This window comes from Cherax quadricarinatus, chromosome 17 (genome assembly GCF_038502225.1).
Source record: "Cherax quadricarinatus isolate ZL_2023a chromosome 17, ASM3850222v1, whole genome shotgun sequence".
Taxonomy (NCBI): Eukaryota; Metazoa; Arthropoda; class Malacostraca; order Decapoda; family Parastacidae; genus Cherax; species Cherax quadricarinatus.
In genome coordinates, this window is record NC_091308.1 from 5,932,014 (window position 1) to 5,945,549 (window position 13,536).

Below are 13,536 nucleotides of genomic sequence, written 5' to 3' on the forward strand. Positions count from 1 at the left end.
CGTAGTACCTTTCACAGCAGGAGATAAATCAATGCTGGAAAACCTACGTAAGTCTTTTACTTTTCTCACAAATTGAGTAAAGCATCTAAACTTTTTGGAACTTCTCAAAGCATCTGTAATGTACTCTGTGAGAGAGGGAGAGAGAGAGAGAGAGAGAGAGAGAGAGAGAGAGAGAGATGGATGGATAAATTATAGCTTGATAATATACATGAAAAATATTTGAAGGTCAGTTCCCATATGTGCACACATCCGTAACATATTAATGGAATAAAATACCAGCAAGTAGATCAGTAAGACACATGTGCAACAGTGTATCTTTATTGTGGAAATGTTTCGCCTGCTCTGCAGGCTCCTGTCTAATACACAGATGATAAAATATTAGGGACAACGTTGGTGGAGAAGTAATGAGGTAATTATTTCCTCAGCCTTGTAGTTTTGAAGTGTTTAGCTCTATAGTCTCGATCAGTGTTAAGCTGAGACATGAGATTACGACCTTTTATACTGGAATCAGAAGTGACGTGCTGAATTTAGAAATGGCAGCATAGGAAGTGGCGTCATAGGTGGAACAGGAACTGAGCAGCACTGCAGCAGGCCTACTGGCCAGTGCTAAGGTCTTCCTCATATTCAGCCCTTCTCACATTAGTGGTCGAGCAATAAAATTGTGGAAGATGTCCTCTGTATTAAGATATAGTACCGTTATTTTGCTGGGTTAGATAAATATCATTGATATTAATGGTATACAATGTCAACAACTTGATTTTGAGCGATCTGTCAAGCATGGAGCAGTAGGCCTGCTGCAGTGCTCAGTTCTTATATTCTGCTAGTGGGTTCTGCCTCCTATGATATCTCCGAATTTACCACGTCCGTTCTTGCGCCAATATAAAAGCTGTGGAGACCATGGAGCTGTACACTCCTCAAGGCTGAGGGACTGACACCTCATGTTTACCCCTCTGTTACTGCAGTCTCCAATATTTTGTTACTTCTCTGTTCGACCGAAGAAGCCTGCAAAACAGGCGAAATATTTCGATAATGAAGATACCCAGTTGTTGAATGTGTTATGCTCATTTTCAGCAATAACAGCTTATTGGAGTGAAGTGTTGATGGAAGTGTAGAAGATATCCAGTGAGCATACTAGAAATATACTCAAAGCACATAATACTAAGAAAAAAAGAAGAGAAAATGTGATCTACAGAGAGAGAGGGGGGGGGGGCTCCCTCTACAGGCGAAGACGAAGACTCACAAATTCTCAATGATGCTAGACTATGAGCACAGAAGGAAGTATGTACTAGCTAAAGAAATCATACAGAGTTCAGGAGAGACAGAAAGCTAAAAGCAGTTGAAAAACTTGAAAGAAGTATAAAATAATTCATCTCATGCGAAATCTAGGGAAGGAAAACATCCCGTATTGAGCTCTTGCTCGAACAAGATAGAACTTACGCTGATGTATTCAGAGACAAGTGAAATACTGAAGTCTCAGTATGATTCTCTGTTCACTGAGCTGTTAATCAGACTAAAGGTCGATAGTCCAAACGAATTTTTTATGACCCTGACTCCACTTGACTTAAAAAAAAACTCACTCATAACATGCCCAGCAGATATAGCACCTTTGCTTAAGCAGGCAGTAGAGCACTTGGCAACAGCTATTGACCAGCAGACATAGCACCTTTGCTTAAGCAGGCAGTAGAGTACTAGGCAACAGCTACTGACCAGCAGACATAGCACCTTTGCTTAAGCAGGCAGTAGAGTACTAGGCAACAGCTACTGACCAGCAGACATAGCACCTTTGCTTAAGCAGGCAGTAGAGCACTTGGCAACAGCTATTGACCAGCAGACATAGCACCTTTGCTTAAGCAGGCAGTAGAGTACTAGGCAACAGCTACTGACCAGCAGACATAGCACCTTTGCTTAAGCAGGCAGTAGAGCACTTGGCAACAGCTATTGACCAGCCGACATAGCACCTTTGCTTAAGCAGTCAGTAGAGCACTAGGCAACAGCTACTGACCAGCAGACATAGCACCTTTGCTTAAGCAGGCAGTAGAGCACTAGGCAACAGCTACTGACCAGCATACATAGCACCTTTGCTCAAGCAGGCAGAGCACTAGGCAACAGCTATTGACCAGCAGACATAGCACCTTTGCTTAAGCAGTCAGTAGAGCACTAGGCAACAGCTACTGACCAGCAGACATAGCACCTTTGCTTAAGCAGGCAGTAGAGCACTTGGCAACAGCTATTGACCAGCCGACATAGCACCTTTGCTTAAGCAGTCAGTAGAGCACTAGGCAACAGCTACTGACCAGCAGACATAGCACCTTTGCTCAAGCAGGCAGTAGAGCACTAGGCAACAGCTACTGACCAGCAGACAGCACCTTTGCTCAAGCAGGCAATAGAGCACTGGCAACAGCTACTAACCAGCAGCACTAATAATACGCATCATGGAATTCTTTGGAATGGTGGTGAGACACAATATCAAATATTTATGGTAAACTATGACCTTCACAACCACAGTCAGCATGCATTAAGAGCGGGAAGATCATGTTCGTTACTACCCCTGGATAGCGCTTAGTTATGATGATAATATAGCCCCTGAATCATTATGACAATCACAGAGGCTCTGCTCCAATACACGGACTTCACCGAGGCATTAACAAATGCGATCGTGGAGTGACAGCCCATAAAATAAGATCAATAAATATAACAGGATAAGTAAAAAAATGGATATTCAATTTTCTAAGAGAACACAAAGATTAATAAAAAAAAAAAACTATCCTACGGTAATGTAAAAGGTTCAGTCCCCCGCGGCACGGTCTTGACACTCATACTGCTGTTCATCTTTATAAGACAAAGATAAAAATGACTGGCTTCTGTCTCGTATCTTTTTGTGTAGACGAGACTACAATAAGCATGACAGTAGCCGCAGTAAAAGGCATGGGAAAATTGCTCGCAGATATCAGCAAAGGTTTCCAGGAAAATAAAAATATGGTCTGTGGGGGATAAATTTCAACTTCATACGTATGGAAGTATTGAAGAATTTAAACGAAGGCTGATATTAAAAAAAACAAGAGCAGCGTCTCATAAAACGAAAGGAATTTGTAAGACACGGTTATGATGAATGTCAGATAACTTATTATATAGAAAATCTCAGTCATATGCCACGAATAACAGGAAATTTCAAAACGAGAGAAATAATGCTAATAGTAACACTGTTGGAATGACTTGCACTCGTTTGTTCATAATATTGTTTAGTGATGACAGTTCCGTTCAAGGCAAGAAAAATATCAGAGCTGAACGATGTACAGATAACATTTACTGCCCGCATACAGCCAATAAAAACATATACAATACTTGGCACATATACTTTACACTAAAGAAGAGAAAGATACCTGACAATATATAGATAGAATTTACCTGAGGACCCATTCCTCGATCTCTACACTACTTCGACAACTAAGTGAAGCGAGAAATGTAAAAGGAATTGTAAAATAGGTCCAGCGAGAAGTATGCGCAACACGGGCATAATAAGAGAAAACTGCCTCAACATTTTTTGCCCAAGACTTTTCGATCTGCTACCAGCATGAATCAGAAATATTGCCGAAACAAGTGTGCAAGTTCTGAAGACAAAACTGGACCAGTACCACTGCAAAATGGGCTAAGTGGCCACCAACACTCACAGCCTGGTTGTAAAAGCACTCAAGAGGAAAGCCTGGCAGGGCTGCAAGGCTAGAAAAACCCTCATTACTAATCACAAGTTTGTCACAAGTATACAAAGTTTGTGATAAATTACTATGTGTGTATGTTTTGATCCTGTGTGTATTTATATGTAAAACACACACATGCACACGTGCATACGCACACATGGGCGCTCATAACAACTGTGTATGTGAACTAGCATTCGTGTGCGTGCAGTGTTGTGTAAACAAAGGCTAGTGTACTAACTGGTATAGACTTTACATACTAGAGCACTGCCCACCTGCTCCTGTAGTACATCCTTGTCTACATGGACATCACCCATATTACTACTACACAGAATTTCACACTGTGAGATGTGTGACAGCTGTCGTCACCCATATTACTACTGCGAGATGTGTAACAACACTCTCATCACCCATATTACTATTTACAAATAACCCACATATAGAAGAGAGGAGCTTACGACGACGTTTCGGTCCGACTTGGACCATTTACAAAGTCACACTAACGAAAAGGAAAAATTTTGTAAATGGTCCAAGTCGACCGAAACGTCGTCGTAAGCTTCTCTCTTCTGTATGCGGGTTATTTGTGTATCGTTCCAGTCACAGTAATGTGCCTTTTTTTTTGCTACATATTACTACTGTTAGATAAATGACAATATCACTATCACTCATATTACTACTGTGAGATATCGGACAATAATACTGTCATCATTCATATTACTACTGTGAGATATCGGACAATAACACTGCCATCATTGAGTTTGTCTTCGATGACCAAGCATGTAAATCTAATGTTTGTCATTGCATGACCATTCACTGTAGTGGTTGCTCGTGAGCCATGACTGCCTACATTATTGAGAAACTGTACTCCTACGTGGTCTGTACTCTGATGGCATCCATGACAGCAGCTGAGATTACACTTCCGCTTTTTTTTTCAGGCCAACATTTTTGTTTTATTTTATAGGGCTTTTTATGGTTTTGTATGGAAAACTATATTGAGGTAAGAGAGGAGTGCTTATGTCCATTTATACTGTCGCACAGTACGCTTTCTTGTACACGTCTGGTCTAGTATTGTTATCTTTTGCGTTGTTATTTTGCACGTCTTAGTAGGTTTCCAAATCCATCGCGTTGGTGGTGGTGTTAAGATTGCAGTGTCACGTAGCAAGCAGCAATTAGACACCACTATTAATGGGAACGAACACACCATCAAAATCTTTGAGAGAGTCTTAAGAAACAAGATTGTTAATCACATACATTCTCAACAACTGCACAACCCAGAGCACCATGGGCTTAGAGTAGTGGAATACAAGCAAAATGCAGATGTAGTTTGTACTGACTTTCCAAAAGATTTTGACAAGTGTGACCATTGTGTGATAACTCTCAAAATGCATGTACAGGGAATAACTGGAAAAGTGGGCTGATGGATATTTAATTTTTCAACGAATGGAACCCAAAGGGTAATAGTGAACAGAGTGAAATCGGAATCTGCCATAGTGAAAAGCTGTTTCCCAAGGCACAGTACAGGCTCCTGTTCTCCTTATTCTCACATCCGACATAGAGACATAGAAGGTGCTATCAAACATTGCTAGATTGCCTGGAAAAATATATAGGATTACCTAATTATCTAGTTGAAGTCTCCTTCGAAGTACTCTCCTTGGGAGGCTGTACATTGATCCTAACGCCTCTGCACTTCTTGAAAGATTTCTGTAACTCTTCTGTCCTAATGGCGTCTAGCACTGTTTTTAACGTTAATAGACGAACAGTGTTATCTTCCTCGTCTAACATTTGTCTTGTTTTGAATAGAGAAAGCCATTCAAAACATTTTCTTTGACCCATTGCTTCATAGCCAAATACTTGCTGAAGCATTTTATGAGTTTCACTAGCTGTTTTACCCAGATTAAAACAGAATTTCACACACGTTGTTCTTTCTTTTAAAAATTCCATTTAAAAAAAAAATCGCAATTTTGCACCAACATGACAAAGTTCTGGTTTAAGCAACAGAATGGCTGGCCGCACTGAAAATCACGACACTACTTTACAAAGTAGTGTACTGAAAAGCGTGATCCTCTCTACCACCGCATATTACCCAAGAAGCGCACAAAAATTCGAGTCTGGCAACTTTTTGATAGCATCTCGTCATCCTTTGCAGATAATACTAGATTCTGTATGAGGGTGGAGTCTATGGAGGACACAGCAAACCTTCAGATTTATATAAAAAAAAAAGTCTTCCAGTGGGCCAATGGCAACAATGATATTCTATGAGAATAAGTTTCAGTTACTTCGTTATGGAAAGATTGAGGAAATAAAGACAGAAACGGAGTATAAAACTAACTCTAATTAGTAATAATGGTAGATTTACCGACAAAATGTTTGGTAAATGAACACAGATGCAATTAGTGTGACATTTTGTGGCAACGTCTTGCTCTTCAGGAGCTTTGGTAACTTTTCCAGTTATTCCCTGTACAACGCTCCTGAAGAGCGAAAGCTCCCACAATAAAATATCACAAAGTTGTATCTGTCCATCAATAGAGCGTTAAACCAATGTGAGACCGGGCAGTGATCATGTCAGATCTCACCTTCAAGGATCTCAATTGTGTCACTATTACAACAGCAAGGAATATGATAGGCTGGGTAACTAGAGCCTCTAAAACAAGAGATGTCAAGCCAGTGATGATTCTCTTTGTCCCTTCTTTCTAGGCTGAATTATTGTTGTACTCTAACAGCTCCGTTGAAGGGAAGCGAAATTGCAGACCAGAAGAATGTGTAGAGAACCTTCACCACCTACATAGTTTGTCAAGCACATTACTAGAAACGTTTGAAGTCCCTTCATCTGTACTCCTTAGAACGTAGGCAACTTTAGAAGGATTAGTATTAAATCTGCACGAGCACACAAATCGTTGCCCATGACAGTAAGAGGCTTGGATGACTGTACAAAATACCCCAGTGAAAAGCAGGGGTGCAGTGAGTACACTGATAAAAAAAAAACTCAGTAAGTGTGAAGGGACCAAGACATTTTTACATCTTCCCTTCTAACATAAGAGGAGGGAGGAAGGGAAGTTACCTACAGACCCCTGGCTGTCGAGAAAGAACTGAACAAGTGTCTCAAGTCAGTGCCTGATCAACCGGGCTGTGGTGCATGTGTTGGACTTTGTGCGGCTAGCACCATCAGCCTGGATCAAGCTATCCTTCTGGAGCCCTATTCTTTGACCTGGCCGCTAGGGCGCTGACCCTCGGAACACACTACAGGTAGACTCCAGACAGAGGCAAATTAATTTCCAAGTGATAACTTGACATTGTTCCTTCTGTTTAGCTACAAATCTTCAGTGCTGATATTTATCTGCATTACAAGCTTATGCTGCAATCTACACTATTCCTTTCACAGGCATTTAGGTACAGGGGATACCTTTCTCAGGTCGTGCAGCCACCGAAATACTGTGCATGAAGTTGTCTTGGACCCACTGGAAGATTTGATTTATATCAGCTTGGAGGCTCGCTGTATTTTCTATGGATACCACTCTCATGCAGAGTCTAGTGTAGCCTGCAAAAGATGCTACAGTGCTATGTTTTTTGTCCGTCTGTTGGATATAGTATATATGTGGAAAGTACTCAAGGGCCTAGTCGCAAATCTGCACACTGCCATGCCATACTGGAATGAGAAATATGAGAGGTAGGGCAAAAATAAACCCAGTGTAAAACAAGATTGTCGTGGGCACAATAAGAGAACATTGTATCAACATCCGTGACCCCCAGACTATTCAGCAGCGTACGAGAAGATTATAGGAACACTGTTGAACAAGTATACAAGTCTTCAAAAGAAAACTGGACAAGTATCTCTACCAGGTGCCAAATGAACCAGGCTGTGATGGATATGTGGACCATTGGGCCGCCATCACCAACAGATGGTTAGGAATACCACTAGTTTGATGTACATTTAAGTTGTAATTTGGACTGTCGTTATTTAAAACACTGTCAACACTCGTTAGTAACTATTACAGTATCTACTGATGGTATGGATGATGTCTCTTAATATGGTGTGGATGATGATGTATCTTAATGATGGTGTGGATGATAATATATCTTAATGTTGTGGATGATACCAGTGTATATTAATGGTGTGGATGATACCAGTGTATATTAATGGTATGGATGATGCATATTAATGACGTGAATGATAATTATTAACAGTGTGGATGATAATGTAAATTAATTGTATGGCTGTATATTAATGGTGTGAATAACAGTTATAAAGTTTTTCTTCTGATTTTTAGTAAATGTGTACAAGAGAAGGGGTTACTAGCCCATTGCTCCCGGCATTTAGTCGTCTCATACGACACGCATGGCTTACGGAGGAAAGATTCTTTTCCACTTCCTCATGGATAATAGAGAGAAAAAACAAGAACAAGAACTATTAAGAAAAAGAAGAAAAGCCCTAGATGTGTGTATGTATGTATGTATGTATGTGTGTGTGTGTGTGTGTGTGTGTGTGTATATATATATATATATATATATATATATATATATATATATATATATCAAAAACAACCACTCTGAAAGAATAGAGAAATTCCAAGCGCTGTCGTGACTACTCACATTATCAAGGAACTATGAAAGTGAAGCATCCAAGGAAGCTATATAAGGGGTCCGGCCAGCACCTCATATATATATATATATATATATATATATATATATATATATATATATATATATATATATATATATGTGTGTGTGTGTGTGTGTGTGTGCGCGCTTGCCTGTGTGGTGTGACCTAAGTGTAAGTAGAAGTAGCAAGATATAACTGTTATCCAGCTTGTTTATGAGAGAGACTAGCTATCCTACCATCATGCAAAACAGTTACAGGTTTCTGTTTCAGTCACCTGGCAGAACGGTAGTACCTCCCTGGGTGGTTGCTGTCTACCAACCTACCACCTACTGAAGGAGGGGTGTTAATGTTACAGTTTTATAACTGTAGTGTAAAGCATCCCTCTGGCAAGACAGTGATGGAGTGAATGATGGTGAAAGTTTTTCTTTTTCGGGCCACCCTGCCTTGGTGGGAATCGGCCGATGTGTTAAAAAAATAACAGTGTATATTAATGGTTGGATGAGTGCTCTGCTTTAAACTGGAAAAGGTAATTCGGAATTCCAGTAGAAAGGTTATCTCTTGCTGGGAGCGAGGGAAGAAATAATGATGGCCATGAGATTAGAGGGTACGAATTGACAAGTAAAATGTGTTAATGTTTTACGAGAAATGGTAGTGAAGATGATGGCGGCATGGTGAGGAAGGCTGGTGAGAAGCAGTGGAAGAGGCAGAAGTTTTCCTGATACCCTGATACCCAACAATAACTAGCTTCTGTGGGAATATTTGAGGAAGGTGAACTTGTGGGGACCTCTTGGGGAAACCTGACGATGGGTCATCCGCCTCTCATTCTGCCTGGGCTGAATATTGTGTGTGGTGATGCTGAGAACAAGAGTTGGGGCTCTCGAGTCAGCCCTGTAGCTGCTGTGTCACGTGTGTGCTCACCCAAGACAATATCATTGTATTACCGTGAGTTACCAGTAGCCTGTGCGTGTGCTAAAACTACTCATACATATACTCTCCACGACCCGCCAGTTTTGACCATGTGCCACCAACTGTGCAAGTTTGCCCTTGAAGCTGAAATCGAATATAGTAAATAAGTTGTGGTAAATGTTCAGCCTAAAAGAAATTGACAAATGGACGAATCTTTGTGAGGAATGACGCTGACCAGTGTGATAAAGCCCTTGAGGCTGAATATGTATATTGTCACTAACGGCAGGTAGCGTTAGCCACTACTGGAACGAACACTTAAGATGTAACTGTCGTGAAGGTTGCCTTTGTAACAGTGATACCATTTAGCAGGTGTCATGATGACGCACAGGATAGTGCTAGCGTCCAGTCTTAGCATGTGAAGGGGCTAGACAGTAAAGGTAGATGATAGTTTGCAAGACTGTGAAGGGTGGAGGGAGTTGCAACATTCACACTCTTAGAGCTATACCGCAGGCTTAGCGAAACCTCCATGTACTTAATAAAACACTCTGTTCTCAATATTTTAGTTGCTTCACTGATAATTATGGTTATTATCGGCACAGTGAATAATAAGAGATTGTGCCTGCATGTATGTTACTGATTAGACACTTCAATGATTGGTAAAAGGTAGGTGACTCCAGAGTGTTCATAACTTAATGGTGTGGGTAGACTATACTGTGGTGTGTGGTTGGTGGTAGGTAACTAGGTGGGGTGAGGTAGGGGCGTGACAGTGTGATATCCCAAAGTGGTTTACACAAGGCGTCGCCAGTAACTGACCTCCTTCACAATATTGTTAGATGGTTGCTACGTCACCAGTAATGTCAGGGCTTCTGGCTACTCGTTTCACACCAACACTGCCAGGTGGGAGGGTGAGGGCAAAGCCATAGTGTCTCTTATTGCTGGGTCACCTGGTTACCACGTAACAGTGCCCCCCCAGTCTCAGTCTCTCTCTCTCTCTCTCTCTCTCTCTCTCTCTCTCTCTCTCTCTCTCTCCCTCTCTCTCTCTCTCTCTCTCTCTCTCTCTCTCTCTCTCTCCTCTCTCCTCTCTCTCTCTCTCTCTCTCTCTCTCTCTCTCTCTCTCTCTCTCTCTCTCTCTCTCTCTCTCTCTCTCTCTCTCTCTCTCTCTCTCTCTCTCTCTCTCTCTCTCTCATGAATTGATAAATAAGACGCACATGCAACACTTGAGTATCTTTATTGTCGAAACGTTTCGCCTGCACAGCGGGCTTCTTCAGTCGAATACAGGAAGCTTTGGTATGGACCCATCTCTACTTTAGATAAACGCTTGAGAGATTTAACATTTTTATATTGTTTAGTTGCAAAACAAATGGTTCTCTTTAACATTACAAATATTTTTCTATCTAATCAAAATTTTTTTTTTTGTATTTTTAATAAATGGGCTTTTCTTTGTTTTAACACACACACACACACACACACACACACACACACACACACACACACACACACACACACACACACACACACACACACACACGCACGCACGCGCGCTCGGGAATGTAATTGTTTATTACACTAATACAAATCAAGACTGCGGTGTGATGGGGGATTTTAACCCAGGGCCGCAGCTTCCCACGAGAGCAGGAAGATTACTTGATGCCATGGTTCATCACGCCACCTTGCCACTTTAGGCAGCCAGCAGACCACTGGCACTGTTTCTTTACCCAAAGACGAGGCCCATTCGGACGAACCTTGTATATTTCATTGCCCTCTTTTATATTCACCTTTAGCAGTATCAGTAAGAGCAAAGGTGGATATATGCAGAGAAATAATGTGACTGGGATTCTCTGCATATATCCAATTGTTTCATTGTATTGGTACTAATAATGTAAGTATAGGAAATTAATTACTGGAAGAGTACCACTTAGCTTAGATTGAGGAGGGAGTAATATAACCTTGTATGGGAGTTATAATGATATTATATGAATATAGGGAATGAGAATAAAAAAAAATATAGCAAGGAAAGGTACAATTAGAATAAATTTTCACTGCAGGTATAATGAGAACCTCCACCTTGGTGCTTCAGCTCCTAATTCTGAAATAAATCTCACAATTCCATCCACCTCAAGCTAGCTTGATGGCTGTCTCGTCTCCTGAGCGGATAACTTATTGTGTATTCCATGTTCAGCTTGTGAACGGTATCGTAATAAAAAAACCTGATTACAGGTCACAATAGGTCTTGGTCAGACCCCACTGAGCATTAATTACATCACTAGAAAGAATTATTAGTCATTTGCTTTTTTAAATTACTTTATAGTTAATGTACATATTTCAGCATGGAATTCAATCTCAAGAGAAATATCTTACCATGAAAAAACAGTTGGTCTTAATTGGATTGCAGTTTCCTCTGTAAAAAAAAACCATTCATTCATCTAGTCGATGCATAATGTGGATACAATCTCGAGACTTCAGATATCTTATCATTAATGAGGTGTTTTGCCATATCCTGTAAGGTTTGCAAGGTTGTCCCCCCTCCCCAAGTTACAAGTAGTAATAAACTTTTCAGATTTATCCTCCCCCCTTCCCTTCAGGTGCAACGTTGCACAACATTGCATAGCCACTGAACAAGTCATGTGATGGATGCCTGCAAAAGGAAACCTTTTTCCATGACAAAAAAACTGCCACCTTACCAAAAGCCTCTTGTACTCCTCTCTCTCTTGGCCTCTCACTCGACCCTTCCTATTATCGCACGCATAAATATTGTTCCATTCTCGTCTGTCATTGTAGTGACACACCAAGATAGGTGAAATGTGACCATTAGCCATCCATCTTGTTCACTGTGACTCAGGGTGTTTATTCCCGCACCTCAAACTACTGTACTTGTTGACGTGTCTACAACTACCTGTTGACGTGTCTACAACTATCTGTTGACGTGTCTACAACTATCTGTTGACTTGTCTACAGCCTGATGACGTGAGCGTCCCCACCACTATATTCACTCAGCTTCCTCAACAAAAACCAGCAACATCTATCAGAGAGGTCGTCACGCTTCTACACTCATCATTCGCGGTATTCATCAGGTTAATCATCACCCTTCACGCCTGCAATCACACCTTCATATCTTCACTGATGCCACGGTCCGCGAACTGTCTTGCGCCACAACCTTGGTTGGTGGTGCATGAACTAGTGTCATACACCACCACTACTGATCCCAGCATACCACTGATCCCAGCACTTCACCACTGATCCTAGCACTCCACTATTCATCCCAGCACTCTTCCCCCATTTGTCCCAGCACCCCACCACCATTGATCCCAGCACCCCACCATTGATCCCAGCACTCCACCACCACTGATCTCAACACTTCACCACCACTGATTCCAACGCTTCACCACCACTGATCCCAGCACTCTATGCCTCCACCAACGCCACACTTAACCTCACCACCTCACCAACGCCACACCTTCAGCCACACCACACCACTCATCAACACACTACAATACTCATCAACACACTACAACACTCATCAACAACACACTACAACACTCATCAACACTCCTCCATCCAGTGTATCTGAGTGTTTTAGTATACATACATCATAACGCGCGGTCCTGGGCAATCTTCCAGTATACGCTTCCCAGCACAAACCCGTCTTTCTATTATTACTGAAGGCGAGTCATTAACACTGATTCGACTTGACTAACTTTCCTATGGTGTAGAAATATACCTAGTTGGATGAATCTTATTGTGGCTAGCTGGTCTAGTGGCTAGCGCGACGGGCTGGAGTTTTGAGACTCTATGACCGCGGGTTCAATCCCGGCCGGGGGTATGGTTTATTAACACTGATCACTGTACCACCATGGATGGTGCACCATCAACACAGAACACTGTCACCATGGATGGTGCACCATCAACACAGACCACTGTCACCATGGATGGTGCACCATTAACACAGACCACTGTCACCATGGATGGTGCACCATCAACACAGACCACTGTCACCATGGATGGTGCACCATCAACACAGACCACTGTCACCATGGATGGTGCACCATCAACACAGAACACTCACCAAGAGGAGTTCATTCTTCATTCTATTACCAGTACATCACACTAAGACATATTCGGGATGGAAGGTTGACGTAGTCATAAAGAAAGGTAATAACTCCAGGTTGATGGTGATCAGGTAGGCTGGCTGGCTGGCCTGCGGGCAACAGCAGCCTGGCCAGGCTGGCCAGGGGGTTCCTGGTAAATCTGGCTCTTGTCCGGAACTGGTAACCAGTGTCTCTTATCACTAATGTATTATTGAACATGTTTCTCTCACCAGTATTACCAGCCAGAAGCTCTCCT

General features: G+C 41.8%; 1 protein-coding gene across 3 annotated transcripts in view; it reads left to right on the plus strand.

Moving 5' to 3' along the window:
• The window catches only part of Rala (Ras-like protein A), a 232,395-nt gene that overhangs the window by 123,034 nt on the left and 95,825 nt on the right, over positions 1–13,536 (plus strand). The gene's annotated exons all lie outside the window — the stretch shown is intronic.